Genomic DNA, 20,263 nt, shown 5'->3' with positions numbered 1-20,263 from the left:
TTGTTTGAAATTGCCTGATACCTTTTGGTTGTCTTTGATTGATAGATTCAATAAAAAGTTGGCAGGCTGGATAGGTGCTTTGTTGAGTTAGGCAAGGAAATTACAACTTCTGAAGTCCACTCTTCAAAATCTCCCTGTCTATGCTCTAAGTCTTTTCAAAATTCCTTCTAAATATGCTGAAGTTATCGAAAGAATTCAAAAGCGGCTCCTCTAGTCTAGGGTGGAGGATAAAAAGTGTATGCCTTTGCTTGTGTGGGAGAGTGTCTGTAAACCTAAAGTGGGAGGCGGTTTGGGTATTCGATGTATTCAATCCTTTAATCAAGTTCTCTTGACCAAACAGATTTGGAGAATTTTTGAAAATAATCGCGAATAGAAATTGATTCGGCGCAGTAAGTATCTGTTCTGTTTCCCCTCTTTGAAGGAATTTTTTAATGCATAAGTTCTCCCCTCTGATTCTTTCCTTTGGAATAATGTGCTCAAGGCTAGGGAGGTTGCTATAATGGGAGGTTCCTGGAAGCTGGGAGATGGTAAGACTGTTAGATTCTGGGAAGATTCGTGGCTCTCTCTTGGTCCTCTATGTGACATTCTGGATTTTGCGCCTTTTATGGAGGATCACAAAGCTACTTTTGGTGTTTTTGTGGTGGACTACTGGAAATACTCTGGGTGGGTTAATTTTTTTGATGTCTTTCCTTCACTTCTTCCTATCCAGTTGTCTCTTCTCTCTTGCTTCCCTTGTTTGAACTCATAGGATTCTTTGATCTGGAAAGGAACTTCTTTTGGTCACTTTTTGATGGCCTCTATTGTTTGGTTATTGTCTCCTGCTTCCTCTCCCCCCTACTGGGCAAATGCATGGGTGAAGAACCTTATTCCTAAAGTTAACATCTTTTTTCTGGCTTATGCTTTCGAATAAAATTCTCACTACTGATAATCTCTATAAAAGGGTTTTTTTGCTCCCCAATAGATGTTTCTTTGCTTGCAGGAGGAGGAATCAGTTTCCCATATGGTTCTTCACTGTTCTTTTGCTTATGATATTTGGAGTCGAGTTCTTCAGGAAGTGGAACCTTTATTGGGTCTTCCCTAATATATTTTGGATTTTTTAAAGTAGTGGAGGTGTCCCTCTTCTAATCCTTCCTTTAAATTGTTGCGGTCCTTTATTTTCCCTCATGTCTCTTGGGGGATTTGGAATAAGAGAAATAACCATATTTTCAACTCTCTCTCCCCTGATGTGGTGGCTGAAAAATTTTGTAGGGCCATCTTTGAGAATATCAATGTGGTGTTCAATGTTGGTTCCTCATTCTCTTCAGTCATGAATAATGATTTTGAGAATATTGTTTCAAAGGAGTGGAGAATTGTTATGCCCAAAAATCAAAGACAGAAGAAAAATACTAGAGAAAGTTGTGTGTGGATCTTTCCTCCTTCAGGATGAGCTAAAATTAATTTTGATGGGGTGGCTAAGGGCAATCTTGGGCCGACTGGGTGTGAGGCAGTGATAAGGGATGAGTATGGTAGGTGTATTGCAGTAGTGACACCCCCCATGGGTACCCAGACTAACCACTTTGTTGAAGCCATGGGCGCCTTCCAAAATTTGTAAATTGCTAAACAATTATGATGCAGGAAGGTGTGGATTGAGGGTGATTCGAATAATATTATTCAATGCCTAAGAGCGAAAAGTATGCCTTCATGGACTATTGAGAATATTATTAATGCCTCTATGAATATTATCAATACCTTTGAAGAGTCCTACATTTCCCATAACTGTAGAGAGGTTAATTTTGTAGTGGACTATTTCGCTAACATGGGGGTTAGGCTTAACACAAGGAAGACTTGGTTAAGGAAGACACCCTGGAGATTGAGGTTCGGTCCTTTCTCATGCATGATCAAACACATGAAAGATATGAGGAGATCCCTACTATTTTTGATGATGAAAGTGTTTAATTTTGTCATCATTTTATGGCTTGTGTTTGGTCTAAATGACTTCACTTATAATTATGATCACCAAACCTTGCACGCTTTATGGGTTTTACTTGTTTTAGAAGTTTGTGCTAGTTTTTTTTGTAGTTGACTGTTTTATTGAAGATTTTTATTTCTGTGTCAAGTTTTAAGACTATGGGGGGTCAGAGACGTAGGGTGGAACCATCTAATTGTGCTAACTGGAAGAAGAACCCTACCATTTGGCATAGATTGCAAAAGGGGGGAGTGGCGCCATTCCTAGAGAAACTGCATGGGCACAACCAGAGTGTTACCAGAAAATTCGTGAAGGGGTGGAAGGATAGTAAGGTGCATCTATTTGGTAGGGTGATAGAGATTAATGAGGAACTCCTAGCTGAAGTGATGGGTATGTCCATGGAGGGGCTTAAATTTTACAGAGATAGAAAAATATTTGATGCTATTGTGAAGAGATTTCCCAAGAAAGAGGAGCGTGAGCGCCTGGTGAAATCAAACAAGACCCACTTTGAGCCAAAGCAGATTCAAGCCTTGTGGAGGGGGCTTCTAAAGGCGATTATGAAGTTTTTTACTTTGGATGGCAGGTTCACCAAAATCTATGGGTATCATTTTGTGTTCCTTAATCATTTTCGTCACATTGAGAAAATGTCTTTTCCATTTTATCTACTATCTTCGTTGAGTGCTAGCATAGTTGATTTTAAGGAGAATCCCCATGTTAATCCGGTTTTGCACCAAGGTTTAATCTCTCTTATCTTTGAGAATCCCTCTCCTGTTATTGCTGAAGAGATTGATGATAGTGAGGACTCAGATTAGAAGGTTGTGACATTGACAGTAATGATAAGGATTTCATCCCTCACACCAACAAAAAGACTAAAACTGGGCTTAAGGTGGTTTCTTCGAGTGTTAGTAAGGGGTCCCTTGATGTTGGTGGAGAGGGTTTGAGAAAATGACCTAAGGGTAAACCTTGAAAGGCCACTTTGAAGGTATCAGACAACTCCGATGATCAGGATTCCTTGGACCAAACTCACAATGTTGAGGCGTCCTCTTCCTCCCATGGCTCTGAACATAAATCCCAGGAATTGGCGGATTTTACTCCATAATATTTTCATCCCAAACAGGAGATCCCATTTGATGTGCTCAACATTGCCAAGAACATCACTTTGTAGTTTTTTTGTCTTTTCAAATGGGTGTTTTATGAGATTAAGAACATTAATCTCAAGCATCGGTCCTTATCTTCCAAGATGGAAATTATGTAGGCTAATGTGAGTGCTAGAGATATGTCACATGCTGTTGTTAGTGCTCATCCTGCTGGTACTAGTAAGGAGGTGGTTGAGGGGGCTTCGATGGGTGCTCTTTGGACAGAAAGTGAAAAATAAGTCATGACTGATTGTCTGGCTAAGAACATGGAAGCCACCCAAAGAGTGAAGGAGATTTTGGATAAAAAATTATGGACATGGAGGCTAGAATTGCCAAATGCGAGGCTACCCTCCAGGGTATAATGGAAAGTATTCACAACATTGTCAAGGTTTCTACCAAAACTATGTCTACCATGGTTAGCAAGTTGGATAAACCTCATATGGAAAGGACTGCGATGGATGTGGACAAGGATATGGTTGCTGGTGAGAAAGATTCGGGTCCTCCAGGTAAGCGTACTCATGCTAGCCTGAAGAAGAAAGTCACTAAAGTGCCCCAAGACATCCTGGAATTGAAGAATGCTGCCAAGAAGATGCATCAACTTAGTGCTAATGTTGCTGAGAATCTTAAACAAATGGGTTGACTTTTTGTTTTTGTCGTTGGGTTTGTGCTGGTAGTTTGCTGGTTTTTTGCTGTCTTAGCGGGCTAGGCGGTCTTTTTTGTTTGTTTCTACTGTCTCTCAGTCTTATGGGGTTTGCTTTGTTGGTTTTGTTCTGAAAGGGATTTAATGGATCTATCTTATGTAATCTTGATGTAAAGGGTTTTAGGTCCCTTCAAAACCTACTTTTTCCGTAATGAAAAATATTAACCTTGCAATTCTCACGTGTCTCCATGTTCCTTGGAAATGTTTTAGGGGAAATGAGAGTTAAAATATTTAATATTTCTTTCCCACGACCTATTGTAATTGCATTCCAAATAGGTATGCACATGTCAATGATGGTTAAAAATAATTTTAGAGGAATATTCATATATGGAATCCACTTTGGGAGTGAAAGCATCTTGTCTTGTATAAAAATGCATGTTGGTTATTTGTCATTTACATGTTCTCTCGACTCAGGTACACAAGTGTGCATGTATTTGCATGTTTTCTTTGTGGAGCCACTATAAAAATTAAGGAGTTGTAATGGAGGAAATGTGACTTTGCAAAAAGAAAACTATGTTCTTTTGAGAGCCAATTCAACTAAATATATTAAAATATCCTCAACTAGTTAAAATGCTTAAATTAAAAGAAATTTTGAATACATATAATTACATATAAATAAAATAATTTTCTTGACTATAAAAGTGAAAGATACAAAGACAAAGAGCTTTTAGTCCAAATCTGAGTGTCTTAGCAAAGGACGCTAGCACAATGCACAAACATTCGTACGTAGTGTTGTTTTATATGGACCATGAATAGAGACACACATAAATAATGTGACGACCCAAATTAATGGCCCAACCAACTTGCAAAATTGAGAAGCGAGAAACATGATAGTAGGGCTAAATAAATTAATCAAAGAATAAGATTTAAATGATTATATGACATAAATAACATAAATAATCACAAGAAAACCTCAATGCGGTTAAATATCTCCAATAAAATTTCACATACATAGAAGAAGAAAGATGTTTGTGGTTATTTGGGGACTTGCTTCAGGTAAGTCCCTGCTTTGGCGTTTCTACCATTACAACAACTAGATAGATAGATAAAAGACACAATGATAGATAAATAAATAAATTCTCTGACAAAGTATGTGATAAGTCCCATGATACTTAAAGACACAAGACAAATACATATTACCTATAAGGCTTAATAAAATAAAAGAGAGAGAGAGTTGTGATAATGTTGTAGCAAGATGTAGGGGGCTATGTGTGAGCAAGAGAGAAAACGAGGGTTATGTGAGCCAAAAGAACCCAAGAGATTTCAAGAGAGCATTCAAGAGATATTGCTAGAACGAATGACATGTTCAAAAAGAGAGAAGACAAATCACACTAAAAAATGATGAAAGATGATAACAACACATGGTTAATGCAAACTTGATGCAAAAGGGTAGCTATTGAAAAGGGATTTTGAGCATTGTGAGAGGGAAAAAGGTTGATGAAAGGGCTAAAATGAGCTCATGTAAACACTAGGAAAATGAATACTAAAGTGGATACAAAAGTGTAGGTGAAATTGTAAGGGTAGGCAGTTTCTGACACTATAGGAGTAATGGAGCACCAAGCATTATCTAATTTTCATTAGCTATAGGCTGGGAACCCATGTGAGAGACATGTGATGTTAATTATTATTTTACTATATTTATTGGCTACCCATTATGCTAGGCATGAGTTTTTGTAGGTGGTTTTTGCCTCTTGTTTTAGGAGACTATAGTGGCTATTCCTCTAAGGAATCTCTATAATTTGGAGCCTTCAGATAGTAGTTTCATAATTTAGTTGCAGGTATCCAAGTTCTATGAGATTGTTTAGAGAAGTGAAGTGAAGATTATTATTATACAAGTCTCCTTGAAGATGAATACTGTAATACCCTAAAAATGGTCATCTAAACCATGGGCCCCTAATCTTGACGACGTCACCAAGGTCCTAACCAAAGGCAATTAAATAAATCTTGAGCACACAATTAATTCCTAAAATCATCAAATGTCACATGGCAAATCAATCACTCAATATTAATTAAATATTTATTTAATTAATTAAATCATTCCAAGTAAATCATTTTAAATAATTATCTTATTTATTTTAATTAAATATCTTAGCATATTTAATTAAATAAAGCAATTTGCCATAAATTTTCAAAAAAGGAAACACATCAAGAAAGAGGAATTAATTTAATTAAATAAAGCAATTTGCCATAAATCTTCAAAAAAGGAAACAAATCAAGAAAGAAGAATTAATTCAATTAAATAAATCAATTGAGCACAAATCTTCAAAAATGGAAATAAATCAAAAAAGGAATTAATAGACAAAAAAGAATTAAAATTTGAGAAAAGAAATCAATTGGAGATAATCTTGAAAAAAACAAATTAAAAATTGATAGATAATCTCAAAGAAAAGAATTAAAACAATTAAATATTAAAATTGAATGAAATAGAGAATAAATCAGTTTTTTCCTGATTTTAATCTTAATTTTAGTTCAATTTCCTTTAAATCAGTTTTTTCTTGATTTAATCTTATTTTTAGTTCAATTTCCTTTAAAACTGAGAAAAGCATCCAATCACATCAACTCACCTGGATTGTGCTTCCTCTTGGAAAATCTTGACCGCTCATCATCATTTGATCTCAACCATTGGTTTCTTTCTGAATTTTCTATAAATTCAGTCTCATCTCTCATTCAAAGGGGAGGCTGGAGAATATATTGTTATTATACTGTTTTTGCTCTAGGATTTCATTGATATATTGCATATTAATTATTTCATATTAATTAAATCATTTAGTTTAATATTGCAAAAATATTGTTAGATTAATATTGCATCCATCTAGCATTCATCATGTTCATATAGATAAAATCCTTCGTCTTGATGTTGTCTAGTCACTGGTATTGCTTATAATCTGAGAGCAATCTTATACTCGCATCTTTTAGAAGGCAATGGGTCGATTTGTTATGGTTTATTTATTCATTGATTATATCTGATTAACCATGCATGTAATGACTTAATTGAAGTGTTGTGTCTTGCAGATACAGATTCTCATACCACTTTTCACACACACATTTCTGGCGCCCACCGTGGGGCTCAAACCCACAACTACAAGATTTATAATGTTTCTTGAACAAATTTAATGTTTGATTTTTATAACTAATAAACATGTGTTAAATTTGCAAATAAAAATCTTTCTTTTTTATTGTTCTTCTATGACAGTAAACAATGTTCTCGGTTTGGAGAGTATAAATTTTTATTGAGCCATTAGATCTTAACTAATTTGTGATATGTTTTGTAAAATAAAGTTTTCTACAGTATCACTGAAGGGATTTTCCTAAATATTTTGGATTTGAAATTTATTATTGACAGAGTGCAGGCTATCATTTTACTCATTCTTCTATGACAGTCAAACATGGTCTCGGTTGGAAGAGTATAATTTTTTATTGAACCGTTGGATCTCAACCAATTTTTGATATGTTGTTGAAAATGAAGTTTTCTACAGGTTAACCGAACGGATTTGACAAAATATGTTGTGTGTGAAAGTTATGATTGACAGAGTGTAGGACTGTCATTTTACCTATTCTTTTGTGACAGTCAAAAATGGTCTTGGTTCGGAAGACATAACGTTTTATTGAACCATTGGATCTAACTTAAATTTTAATATGTTTTGTAAAAACAAGTTTTCCACATTTCCACCGAAGAGATTGTCCAAATTAGTTTTTCTTAAAAAGTTATAAATGACAGAGTGTAGTACTATCAAAAATTGTCATAACTAGGATAGTCATAAAATGGAAATTCTTGTTAGATTAGTTTAATTTAAAGTTTACATGATAGAATTTTCTTTTGATGACTTTTTTAATGTTATCTTGGAAACTAATTTTGAGATTTTAATGTTTTCAGGATGCTTGTCAAAGAATCTATCAATCAAACATATGCATGCCAAAGAATCAAGAAGAAAATGACTACTGACATATTGGTTTTGCAGGTTGCCTAAGGAGAATCGACTAAACATTGTGTATTCATTTAGTATTTTCTTAGGCACTTAAATTGCTATCTGGTTAAAGAACAAATCTGTCTTTCGTGTTTTCATAAAAATCTAAGAGGTAGGAGAGTATGCTCTTGTCTTTTATAGACAATCAGAAATCTAGACCCTCGAAGTTTTTTTCTAAGTTTTGAGATTTGTGTACCTTTAGCGGGCCTATCACAGTGGGAAAAAGTAATCACCCTATGAGAACGACCCAAGTGAGTACAGCTGGACCTGAGCATTCCAACTCACTATAATAAATAGGCCTCTGGTGATTAAAGTCTCAGAGGATGGGATTATTTGAGTTTTCTCTTTGAGATCTCTCATATCGAGCATTTTGTAGGGCCTCGCGGTCTCAATCACGTTTACGTGACTACATCTTGTTTCGGTACCTTGTTGGGCTATAGGCCTCAATCATGCTTGCGTGACTTCAAGGGGTAATTTCAAACGGAATTCCTGACTAAGAACCATAAGATAGAAATTACCTGATTCACCTCCGAAAGGTTGATAATCTTTGTGCAAGAGAGATAGTAACTCTCCCAAGACACTTGCCATATCGTGCCCCCATTAGCGTTTGGAGTCGGCTAATACGGCGTTGACAATCCATTGCGTGAGACTCAGCGGCCGTATTCTGATTAGCTATTGGGTGTGTACCTAAGTCAGCAAGCAAAGGTTTTCTTCTCTAAGCCAACTTCCATAGGGTTAGCGTTCTGTGATTGAATTGTTATATAGCTTGTGTGTTTTCTATGTTTTCATAAAAAACAAAAAACAAACTAAAACTGGAATACCAAAACTGGAGAAAACAACAAACAAAGTCAGTGATAAACTCTGTCTGTGTCGAAACTGGTCTCTGTTAGTCATTGAAACATCAATCCTTATCAAAAACTAGTAGTCGTCAGTCATTGAAACTCTGTCTGTCAGAATCTCGTCTCTATCCAATCCTCTATCATATGAATTCTTGATCTTGTCAGTCAAAATAGTCAAAGTTTCCTAGATCAGTCTACAGCAAGCCTAAAATTGGTTATCATCCTCTTGAGCATAAACAACCTTGATAGTGTACCTCTGCCGTTGCGTTGCACGATTTTGTTGATCATCTTTAAGCTAGTTCAAACGAACATTTTATCAAACCTAAGTCAACTTAGATAACGTCTTACACAGGATAGATCGTTCCTGAAACCAGACCAGATCTTAAGTTACTTCTCTTAATTACTACGTTAAACGAACTACTAGCTACAATTTGATCTTGACTTCTGCAACACATCTCGCTCTCGGTCCTGTCGGTTAAAAATGCCTGTTCAAACCAAAAGCTCTTCTAATTTTTTTTGACAAAAGTAAGAATCTCATGGATACCTTAACTCCAATTCCCATGGCTACCTTTGCTCAAATTCTTCAAGACATCAAGAAAGAAATGTATGACCTGAAAATCCAAGAAAATGAATCAATGACTCCTTTTGAAAAACAAATGCATGATATCAAGAGTGTGAAACTTCAAGGAATGCTAAAACAATTAGGTGATTTGACGATTAGATACCAGAAAATAATTGACAATCAAAGACCAAATCTCATACAAGATCACAAAACACCTTCACCAAGTCATAAAGACATATCCTCCAAATATTCCCTAGATAGACAATTTACACCTTTGGGGCAATCTATTGAATCAGCTTTGGAAGAACTTCTTAAGAACAATCTTATTATATTGCCTAAAAAGACCACATGGGGATGGGAATTTATGAGTAAGTATTGTGCATATCATAGACAAAATGAACATAAGACTTTGCATTGCATAGAATTAAAACATAAGATTCAAGATCTCATTGATAATGGTGTCATTGAAATTGAAGATCCTAATGACTCACCTAAAGAAAAAGAAGGAACTACTTCTAAGCATGATCAAAACCATGAACCTATGTCTAGAAAGGCTCCATATGTAGCCTCCATCCCTTCCATGATGCCTTCATCTCCTAAAACTTCTCAGCAACAATCCATACCATCTCCTTCAAACAATGAAACTTCTCATGTTTACCTTCAAGGGCTATCTCCTATGGAAATCCAAGTTAATGGAAATAGTGATACAAGTTCCTCTAAAGATTTAAAAATCCCAGATCCTATTCTATCATACACTTCAATTCCAAACATACCCAATCCAGAAGGCCCTTTCCAAAATGCTTCCCCATCATGCCAAAATATGGAGACCTTCCAAGAATCCCCTATGCCTATGCAAAATCTTATCCCTTCCTTAGAAGTGACTCCATGTCAAGAGGATAATCTGGAAAATAAAAAAATAAGTCCTATCAGAAATCAAGATCAAGACACCAAAACTCCTCAATCCCATCTAATGATTGAAAAGGATCCTATTTCACTAGAATCCCATGATGATCCCCTTATACCTTTCCATTTCTTCCAAGATGAACTCCTTCCATCTCAAGAGCAAATAATCCTTCCAAATCCCATTCCTAATCCACTTCCTAAGCAAGATCATGATGCCTCTTCCACCTTTTCAAATGATCCTATTCAAAATGAAGAGTCAAACACCCTTCCTACTCTATCCAATGGTCCTCTTCCATGTCAAGATCAAAGTATCCCTTCATCTTCTTGTCATAATCCTCCATATTCACCTCAAGGATCCATCATGCCTATAAATCCCCCTCATGATCCTATCATTCCTTGCATTCCACCTCCATCTCATAATGGACTCGTTCCTTCTTTCCAAAGCAAAGTGTATCCTACAAGTCAAAATATTTATAAAGGCAAAGGGGTATATCTCCACAAGCAAGAACCCCTCCATATTAAAGGAAATGTTAAAGGTCATGGCCTCAGGGAAATTTCTCAAGATGTTGGGATCTCTCATAAATCCTACATTTCTCCAGTTAAATCCAAATACATGCCTTCTCCTTCTCACCTTCCATCCATTCTAGGTCCTTATATCCCTCCATCTCTTATGAAGGATCAACAAATGCACACGTCTTTGAGTACCTTCCATCCATCTAAAATACCTCCATATCATTCCTATCCATTCATACATTCTTTTCCTTCTCCAAGCAATTTGGATGCCAAGCATAAAAGTCATAAGTCAAGTAATCCACACGTATTCAAGGATCAACATGTCCCATCTAATCGACATGTCAAAACAAAGAAAAATATGATCCAAAAAGAAAAAGAAAAATACAAAATGCCACAAAGGCCCACAAAGAAAGAAGAAAAGTCAAAAGTTATATGGGTTCCTAAGGCACTTGTACAAGCAATGTGCTCCAAGGAACTACAAAAGAATCAAAAATCAAAAGCCATGTGGATCCCTAAGCGGCTATTTGAAGCACAACAGTCTAAAGAAAAATCAAAATTGGCATCCAAAATTGTTGTTCCTCCATCCAAACCTTCTGAGTCTATTCCTCTATCACCTCCTTCATCCATTTTGGGTTCTTATGCCCCAAAACATGTAACCTTTCCTCCATCCAAATCTCAAAATTTGAGATTCACTTCTCCTCCATATGTGCACCATCCTTCAAGGAGTGTGCCAATGTTGATCTTTCCAGCATTTCCATCTATTGATAAACAATTCTTCCAACATCCCATCCATTATCCAACACCTCTTTTTCACCCTTCCATCCCTCTTATCCAATCCTTTGCATAAGTCCTTGCCCTAGTTTCATTTCATTATCCTACCAACATCTTTGATCATACCTTCATAGCCATGGTTTATTGCAACTCATATTCTAAAGGTACCATCCAAAGCAACGAGACATTGGGGTCCTTCTTCCATCTCCTCTCATGCCTCCATTATCTTCCAAAAAAAAAAAAAAAATGATGAAAAAAAATGAAAAAAAAGAAGTAAAGAGAAATAAATTCGTCCTTGTGTGAAAACCACTTCTTGTGGCACCTTGGGCAAGTACCATGACGAAAACCTGGCAAACAGGCGTCATGTGTAATCCATTATCCTTTTGCACTTTACACTGGGAGCAAGTTCCATCCATGTACATCCATCTATTATCCTTCATCCTTTGTTATCCCTCATTCGCTCTATCTACATTCATATCCCTTTTCCACCTTTGATCTTGACAAGGTTAAGGATTCTTGCAGGCTTCATGTGTCCTATCTATTACACTTGATCTAGACCCTTTATCTCCTCTCCATTGCTCACTTACATCCTTCATTACTCCCTTTTGATCTTGCTTATCATATCTGCCTCCTATCCAAATCTATTCCTTGATCTTGATCAACACTATGGACAAAATGCAAAAACATGCTTTCCACAAACCTCTTGACATGACCACTTCTTTGGACCATATGGCTTCGTTACACTATATCCTTGCTTCGCTGCGCTATATCCTTGCTTTACATCGCTAAAATCCTTGGTTTACATTGCTATACCTGGACCCTGTGCTTGGATTAATGTTGTGAGATAGTCCTTGAAAGCGTCCACCATTATTCGCTTATCCATTCATGTACTCAAAATCCCTTTTGCCTTGCTAGACACTAGGGGCAAACATGAAGAAATCCCAAAAATCAGAAAATGTCCTGAAGAAATCATAAAAATCAGAAAATGTCTTGAAGAAATCCTAAAAATCAGAAAATGTCCTGAAGAAATCCTAAAAATCAAAAAATGTCCTGAAGAAATCATAAAAATCAAAAAATGTCCTGAAGAAATCCTAAAAATCAGAAAATGTCCTGAAGAAATCATAAAAATCAGAAAAAGTCCTGAAGAAATTCCAAAAAAAGAAAAAAGAAAAAGAAAAACAAAAAAAAAAAAAAAAAGGAAAAAAGAGAGAAAATGCCCTGGTGAAAACCTGGTAAACAGGCACCTTGGTAAAAAAAAAAGAAAAAAGAATCTCTGCCAAGCAGGTGAAAACCTGGTAAACAGGCGCCTCTTGTACTCAAGCACTCCATCTATCAACGCAACGTTGGCATTCTTGCTTTCCTGCATATTTTCTTTTGCTTGTACATATTTCAGTCACTTTTGTGACATCCTGGTTCATTGGAACCCTCATGGCTTGAAATCGATCAATGTCCTAGTCTTAGGTAATCCACAGAGCACATTATATGTCCTAAGCAGTATCAACCAAGTCAACCTTACGTCAGTGAAACCTGGTCGTCCACTCCGAGTCAGTTACCTATCTCCTGACTACTAAAGAGTTTTATCACTGAATTAACAAGCAAAACAACATAACGGAAAACAATCACTAAACTATTTGAGCTATGCATGAAAATTGTATTTGTGTGCTGTCTTTTATATTGGTTTTCGATTATTATCCCTCTGAGTAACTCGAGGAAGTCTATCTTGACTAAGAGGAGCAAGGATTGGGGGCATAATATTTTCTTGTTTGCTGCTTGAAGGAATGATCCCAATGATCTGGAAACATCTAAATTAGTTGGGTGTCTGTGATAAGAGCCTTCACATCAAGGTGGAATCGCCTCACATACCTCGACTCTGCTTATTTGAATGCTACAGGGAGGTTCCCATCATTTCTTTGTTTGTTTTGAGGGAATTTCTTCATTGTGCAATCCGGGTCCATGCGTAATTTGTCCAAGGATATGAACGAAAAAAGGGTCATTGCGGACAAGATAATTAATATTGCACATGAAAAGAAATGAACTCTATTCTGCTTGCTATAATTGTAAAACGCTCAATGATGACAATTAAGCTTTTCAACGTCTAGTGACTAGGTTTAGGTTGCATCTCATTTTGCATCTCATCTTGCATTTCATTCTACATTTTGTGAATTTGGAGTGATTTCGGTATAGTAACAATGCTTCCTCTTTGTTTGCTGAATGAGAGTCGGGAGCGTCATCATTTCTTCGCTAAGTGGTCTCTTTTCATCATTTCTTTGATCGAGTACTTGTGTTTTGAGATGTTAGCTGCATACATGAGCATTTCATATAAATTCATGCATTAATTATCATTCATTTACATCCATCTTATTGCATAGGAAAATGAAAACATTGCATCATTCATTATCATTCATTTGCATTCATCTTATTGCATAGAAAAATGAAAAAAAATTGCATTACTCATTATTCGTTACTCATTTGCATTATCATTTATTTGCATATGAAAAGAAACAAAAATAGACATCCATGATCATTTGCATTGCATACATTCATGCTGAAAAGAAATGCATACATATAGAATAAAGCATATAGAACAACATCTCATAATCCATCAACACAAGTACGATGAAATCAAATCACGAGCTTGTAAATTGGTTGTCCTGAGTCCATTTTCGGGATCGAAATAAAAAATTGAGATAATTTTGCTATTCAATTTCAAAATTTGGACCACTTAATGCTTTTCATCAAAAGTTCATTCTCTCTTCTAATTGCGCTCAATTTCTCATTAATCAATGCTGAATCTCAATTTAATTTCTACAAATCAACTTTGCGCTCAATTTCTCGCTGAAATTTCAAAAATTCCTCTGAATCATTTGTGCTCAAAACAACTTATCATCGCTCAAAATTGCCTATAATCATCATGAACCCTTGATATTTTTCGATTTCGCTCCCGAGGGAGCATACTCATGACCTTATGACCTCACATTCTTCAATGTCGAGAAATTTTTTAAATCTTCATCGAAAGTCAAGCAAAAATCTTTTCAACTAAAGAAAATCAAATAAGACCTCATCGCTAGGGGCATCTCAACTTCATCACTTTATATCAAGTTGAGATTTCTCGATCATCTCATCCAAATCAATCTCTAGGGGCATATCAGTTTCATCGCTTCATATCAAGCTGATATTTGTCTTTTATCTGAATCAATCTCTTTACGTTAATCAGTTCCATTGCTTTTCATCAAGCCGATTTTTCATTTAAACTCAATCAAGGGTTTAAAGAGTATCTTCTATCATGCTAAATCTAAACAGGTGTTACGTTTTATTCATTTCTTGATCAAGCTAAACAATTTATCTTCATCGTATCTTGATCAATCAAGTTCAAGATCGATTTTTATCATCACTCACTGTATCTAAGTTCAATCAAGTTCTAGATCAATAAGATCCGCTTCTTGATCAATCAAGTTCAAGTTCGGTATCTTTTGTTTTCTATCGTTCCCAAGTTCAATCAAGTTCTGGAACGGTATCATGTTAATCAGACTTTATTCAGCTTTGTCGCTTCGAATCAAACTAAACACCTCACTTTTTTATGTAGTTCGTGATCAATCAAGTTCAGAACTGGCATCTCCTAGACATCAACTATTCTTTGAACCAACGCGCTGCTCGTGCATTAATTCAAAGAGGGGCAAATGTAATACCCTAAAAATGGTCATCTAAACCATGGGCCCCTAATCTTGACGACGTCACCAAGGTCCTAACCAAAGGCAATTAAATAAATCTTGAGCACACAATTAATTCCTAAAATCATCAAATGTCACATGGCAAATCAATCACTCAATATTAATTAAATATTTATTTAATTAATTAAATCATTCCAAGTAAATCATTTTAAACAATTATCTTATTTATTTTAATTAAATATCTTAGCATATTTAATTAAATAAAGCAATTTGCCATAAATCTTCAAAAAAAGAAACACATCAAGAAAGAGGAATTAATTTAATTAAATAAAGCAATTTGCCATAAATCTTCAAAAAAGGAAACAAATCAAGAAAGAAGAATTAATTCAATTAAATAAATCAATTGAGCACAAATCTTCAAAAATGGAAATAAATCAAAAAAGGAATTAATTGACAAAAAAGAATTAAAATTTGAGAAAAGAAATCAATTGGAGATAATCTTGAAAAAAACAAATTAAAAATTGATAGATAATCTCAAAGAAAGAATTAAAACAATTAAATATTAAAATTGAATGAAATAGAGAATAAATCAGTTTTTTCCTGATTTTAATCTTAATTTTAGTTCAATTTCCTTTAAATCAGTTTTTTCTTGATTTAATCTTATTTTTAGTTCAATTTCCTTTAAAACTGAGAAAAGCATCCAATCACATCAATTCACCTGGATTGTGCTTCCTCTTGGAAAATCTTGACTGCTCATCATCATTTGATCTCAACCATTGGTTTCTTTCTGAATTTTCTATAAATTCAGGCTCATCTCTCATTCAAAGGGGAGGCTGGAGAATATATTGTTATTATACTGTTTTTGCTCTAGGATTTCATTGATATATTGCATATTAATTATTTCATATTAATTAAATCATTTAGTTTAATATTGCAAAAATATTGTTAGATTAATATTGCATCCATCTAGCATTCATCATGTTCATATAGATAAAATCCTTCGTCTTGATGTTGTCTAGTCACTGGTATTGCTTATAATCTGAGATCAATCTTATACTCGCATCTTTTAGAAGGCAATGGGTCGATTTGTTATGGTTTATTTATTCATTGATTATATCTGATTAACCATGCATGTAATGACTTAATTGAAGTGTTGTGTCTTGCAGATACAGATTCTCATACCACTTTTCACACACACAAATACTCGTATTTTTCTCTTTCTTGTGTGGGTTTTTTTTTTCTCAAAAGTGGTTTTATACTTAAATTTGGTGTTATCTTTGGTATAGAACTGATTTTCTAATTTTATGTTGATTGTGTAATCAATATATTCAGCATATTGGATTAATTTTGAATCTATTTTAGATTTTTAATTAGAGCTAATGGTTTTTTTGAGAGAGGGACACCTTTCTCTTAAGTTGTAAAGGTTTTTTTGTTTGTAATCAAAGTTTTTGCATTGTGGGTCTTGCATATTTGTGAAGCAGATTATATACCATGGCCACCACCTCTCATCATGATATTGAGAATTTAAATTTCACTATATATGATATGTGGAAGTTGAGGAGGGAGGATCACCTTGATGAGAGAGAGAGATCAATGGTTGCTAGTTTTACAAGATACAAATCCATCTACAATGATACACAAAGATTGGAGGAAGTTGGTAAAGAAGGCATGAGGAACCATTCAATTATGTCTTGCTGATTTGTCCTCTTGATCTCCATTGAAGATACCACATTCAAGTTGTAGAAGAAGATAGGTGAAGCCTATCAAACTAAAAGTTTGTATAACAGGTTATATCTCATAATATATATGTATTGTTTAACAATGAAGGATGGTGATTCCATTGCAAATATTTTAAATGATTTTAATTTTACAATAAGATGGTAAAGAAGGCACGAGGAACCATTCAATTATGTCTTGATGATTTGTCCTCTTGAACCTTTCCATTAAAGATATCACATTCAAGTTGTGGAAGAGGATAGGCAAAACCTATGAAACTAATATTTTGTATAACAAGTTATATCTCATAATACATATGTATTATTTAACAATGAAGGATGGTGATTCCATTGAAATTATTTTAAATGATTTTAATTTTACTATAAGTCACCTTGCTTTAGTTGATGTTAAGATATTGATGAGGATAAGTGTACTTTTTTGCTTGTTTCATTTCCAATATCTTAAAAAATCTAAGTGTTGCCATAAGTGGTGGTAGTGCAAATCCAAATATGGACAATATCATTACTACTTCTCTTAGAGGAAATGATAAGAAGGACCATGGATGTTGGCTCCAAAGGTATATTTTTAGCTAAATTAGTTGTGGTAACACTATTGGTTGAATATTATTTTACTGTTCAAGGAATTCCTTGATGGATTGTATGTTGAACAGACCAGAATACTAAGAGGAGGAGGGGGGGTGAATCATTATTCCCAAAAATAAAACATTCTTTGATAATATGGAACTTATCTTAGATATTCTTTATCTAGAAGTGAAATGAGAAATTGAAACAAAAATCATAACATACACATCCATAAGAGAGGTACCAGATTTTATATGTGGAGAAACCAAATGAGAAAAACCATGGAGAGGCTTAACTCTCAAGATAATGTTAGTTATATGGAAATACAGAAAGAGGCTCATTGTCGGAGGGCTCACTTCCCAGAGGGCTCACTGCCCACATTACAATGACTCATTGCTGGGAAGGCTCACTTCTAGAAAGAAAGGAAATGAATTGAGAAATTTGAATCTATATATGCATGAGATCAGTTCCAATTAAGATCAGATAACACACCAACTATTTGTAGTAGATTTGGTTAATAGACTTTGCAAAACACTCCACAATCTACTACCTGCTCTAAAGTACTATCATGCAAGATCAACTTCACTGCTCTGTTGCTTACCACCTTGCTCTTCACTTACTTCATCATAATACCTTCATCCCAAAATTGTCTTATACAACTCTTTGCATACCTTATCCATCTACCTCAAGCATAGTATGATCATGCATATATATGAGTATAACAATAAGAATATTTATCAAGTCAGCCTTAACAATAGTTTCTTAAATGATATTTTCAATGGTCAAATCACATACTAGAATCATCAGATCCAAACATTAGCATAATCTCTTAAGGTTAGCCTGACCTGGAATAAGAATATCCTCTAAATTCCATAATAACATGCTACTAGAGCACCATGATCATGATCCAACTCAAAATTATGAGGTTAGAGATATGAACAACAAATCTTTAGAAACCAAGAAACTAGAGGAAATCGAAGCATGCCAATCTTCTCAATACTACATAATGGGATATACTTCAGGAGCACAACATCTGGAGCACAACTTCTGGAGCACCAAAACCATGAATACAATAATATCAATTGATAACAACATTCATACCAAAAATTACACTACTATAACTGTATTAAGACACAAATTCAAAGAACTTCACTTCTAAAGTGAGTCACTGCATGAACGACATGAGCACAAAACTAATTGTCACAACCAACACTAAATCTTTCTTGTAAGATAAAAGTATCCTTATACTGACAAAATATATTTCTAGAATAATAAACATATCTTCAATATATCAATAACTAAAATCTACCATCTACAACATTCATACCTATCTTCCATTGTTTTGCATCATAACATGCATACCTATCTTCCATTATTCTGCAACACAACTTACATAATTATCTTCCACTAATTTGAAACATGACATACATACCTATCTTCCACTATTTTGTAACATATTTGAAGCAATCTGAATCACCAGGTTTGACATCAATTTCAAATAAGACAAGTATTTATATCAATCTCCCCCTTTGTCATTGATGGCAAAACATTTATATCAAAACTTTCCAAAACTCCTCCTTAGATAATGCTTCCTTATTTCTCCTCGATACTCAATATTTTTCCTAATGTATAATATTTCATAATATTTCTCCCCCTTTGATATCAAGGAAAAAGGGTAACAACAAAACGAGTTACCAAAAACAAGATCTGTAATGCAAAAAAAATAATGCTTCATTTACTCTTCTAAAAAATTCTCTTATACTTCTCCTTCAATTTGGAAAGAAAGTCTTTTGAGAGTTCATTTCCAAATGTAGACTTAGACTCAAAGTATCAATCTTGATTATTTCATCAACTGCTTCTGATAAAGAATCGGGAACAATAGGGTTCTGCACACACTTCTAAGCTTCAATAAGGAGACCAAGAAGATGTTCTAACCCAGCCTCAACAATATATTTCACCTTCAAGAACACATTCACCACATCTTCTTTCTATTTTTGAAAAAATATAAGATCTAACTATAGAGAATTGATTTTGTTCCTTTGTTCACCATCTGCATCACTAAAGATATCAAATTATTTGCCTATGGAATTCAGCTCAGACTCAATAGAATTAATCTTAGCTTTAAAATTTTCAATAGCGGCTGGCCACAAGAGACAATATTTGTATACTCTGCCTCCTTCTGCAACATAGTCTCTCATATTCTTAATGTCTTTTGATAATATTCTTTGAGCATATGCACACTTCTTTTCCATATCATCGCAAACATTATCTCCTGCAATAGGTGGTGCCTCAAGAGGCTTCTTCAAATGATCTTTAAGCACTTCACAAAGAACATCTGGCAAGATGTCTGTAAGATCAACAATAGAAATATTGTTCCGGACCATGTGGTCAACCAAAAATTCTTCAATCTGATCCTGATCATAAGAGGGTCGCTCAAGCCACAAGTATCCAATATTTTTTATCCCATCAACTTAGTTAAGCATACTCTAAATATTCTCAACACTACATGGGTTGTCTTCCTCTTTATTGCTTTCAACTAAAGCCAATTTTCCCTTAGCCACTAAAGATGGTTTCAGATTATCTAGGGAAAAAATCTCTCTCTTCTTCACCTTTCATCTTCTTTATTGAATCCAGAGAAGAGACAATAATTTTTCTCTTCAAATTTGTATTGCCGGAGGAGGGACTCTCCTTAGGAGCACTGATACTACCAGGAACTGGACCAGAGAATAGCTTCTTCTGAAGATTTATGAAGTGATTTTCACACGCTCGATCTTTATTATTTGTTGGTTCCTTATAATGCCCTAGTAATAAAGACTCATTTCCTTGACCAAAGGGGTTCAATTCTATGTTATCATTGGATTAATAACTCATTAATAAGGAATTCATTCAATTGTCAACCCAAGAATGTATACTTGAAACAAGTCTGCACTATATGTGCACCAAGAGACTCATGAGGAATACTAA

Source organism: Cryptomeria japonica, chromosome 9, assembly GCF_030272615.1.
Source record: "Cryptomeria japonica chromosome 9, Sugi_1.0, whole genome shotgun sequence".
NCBI classification, from domain to species: Eukaryota; Viridiplantae; Streptophyta; class Pinopsida; order Cupressales; family Cupressaceae; genus Cryptomeria; species Cryptomeria japonica.
Note: the sequence above shows the minus strand (reverse complement) of the source record.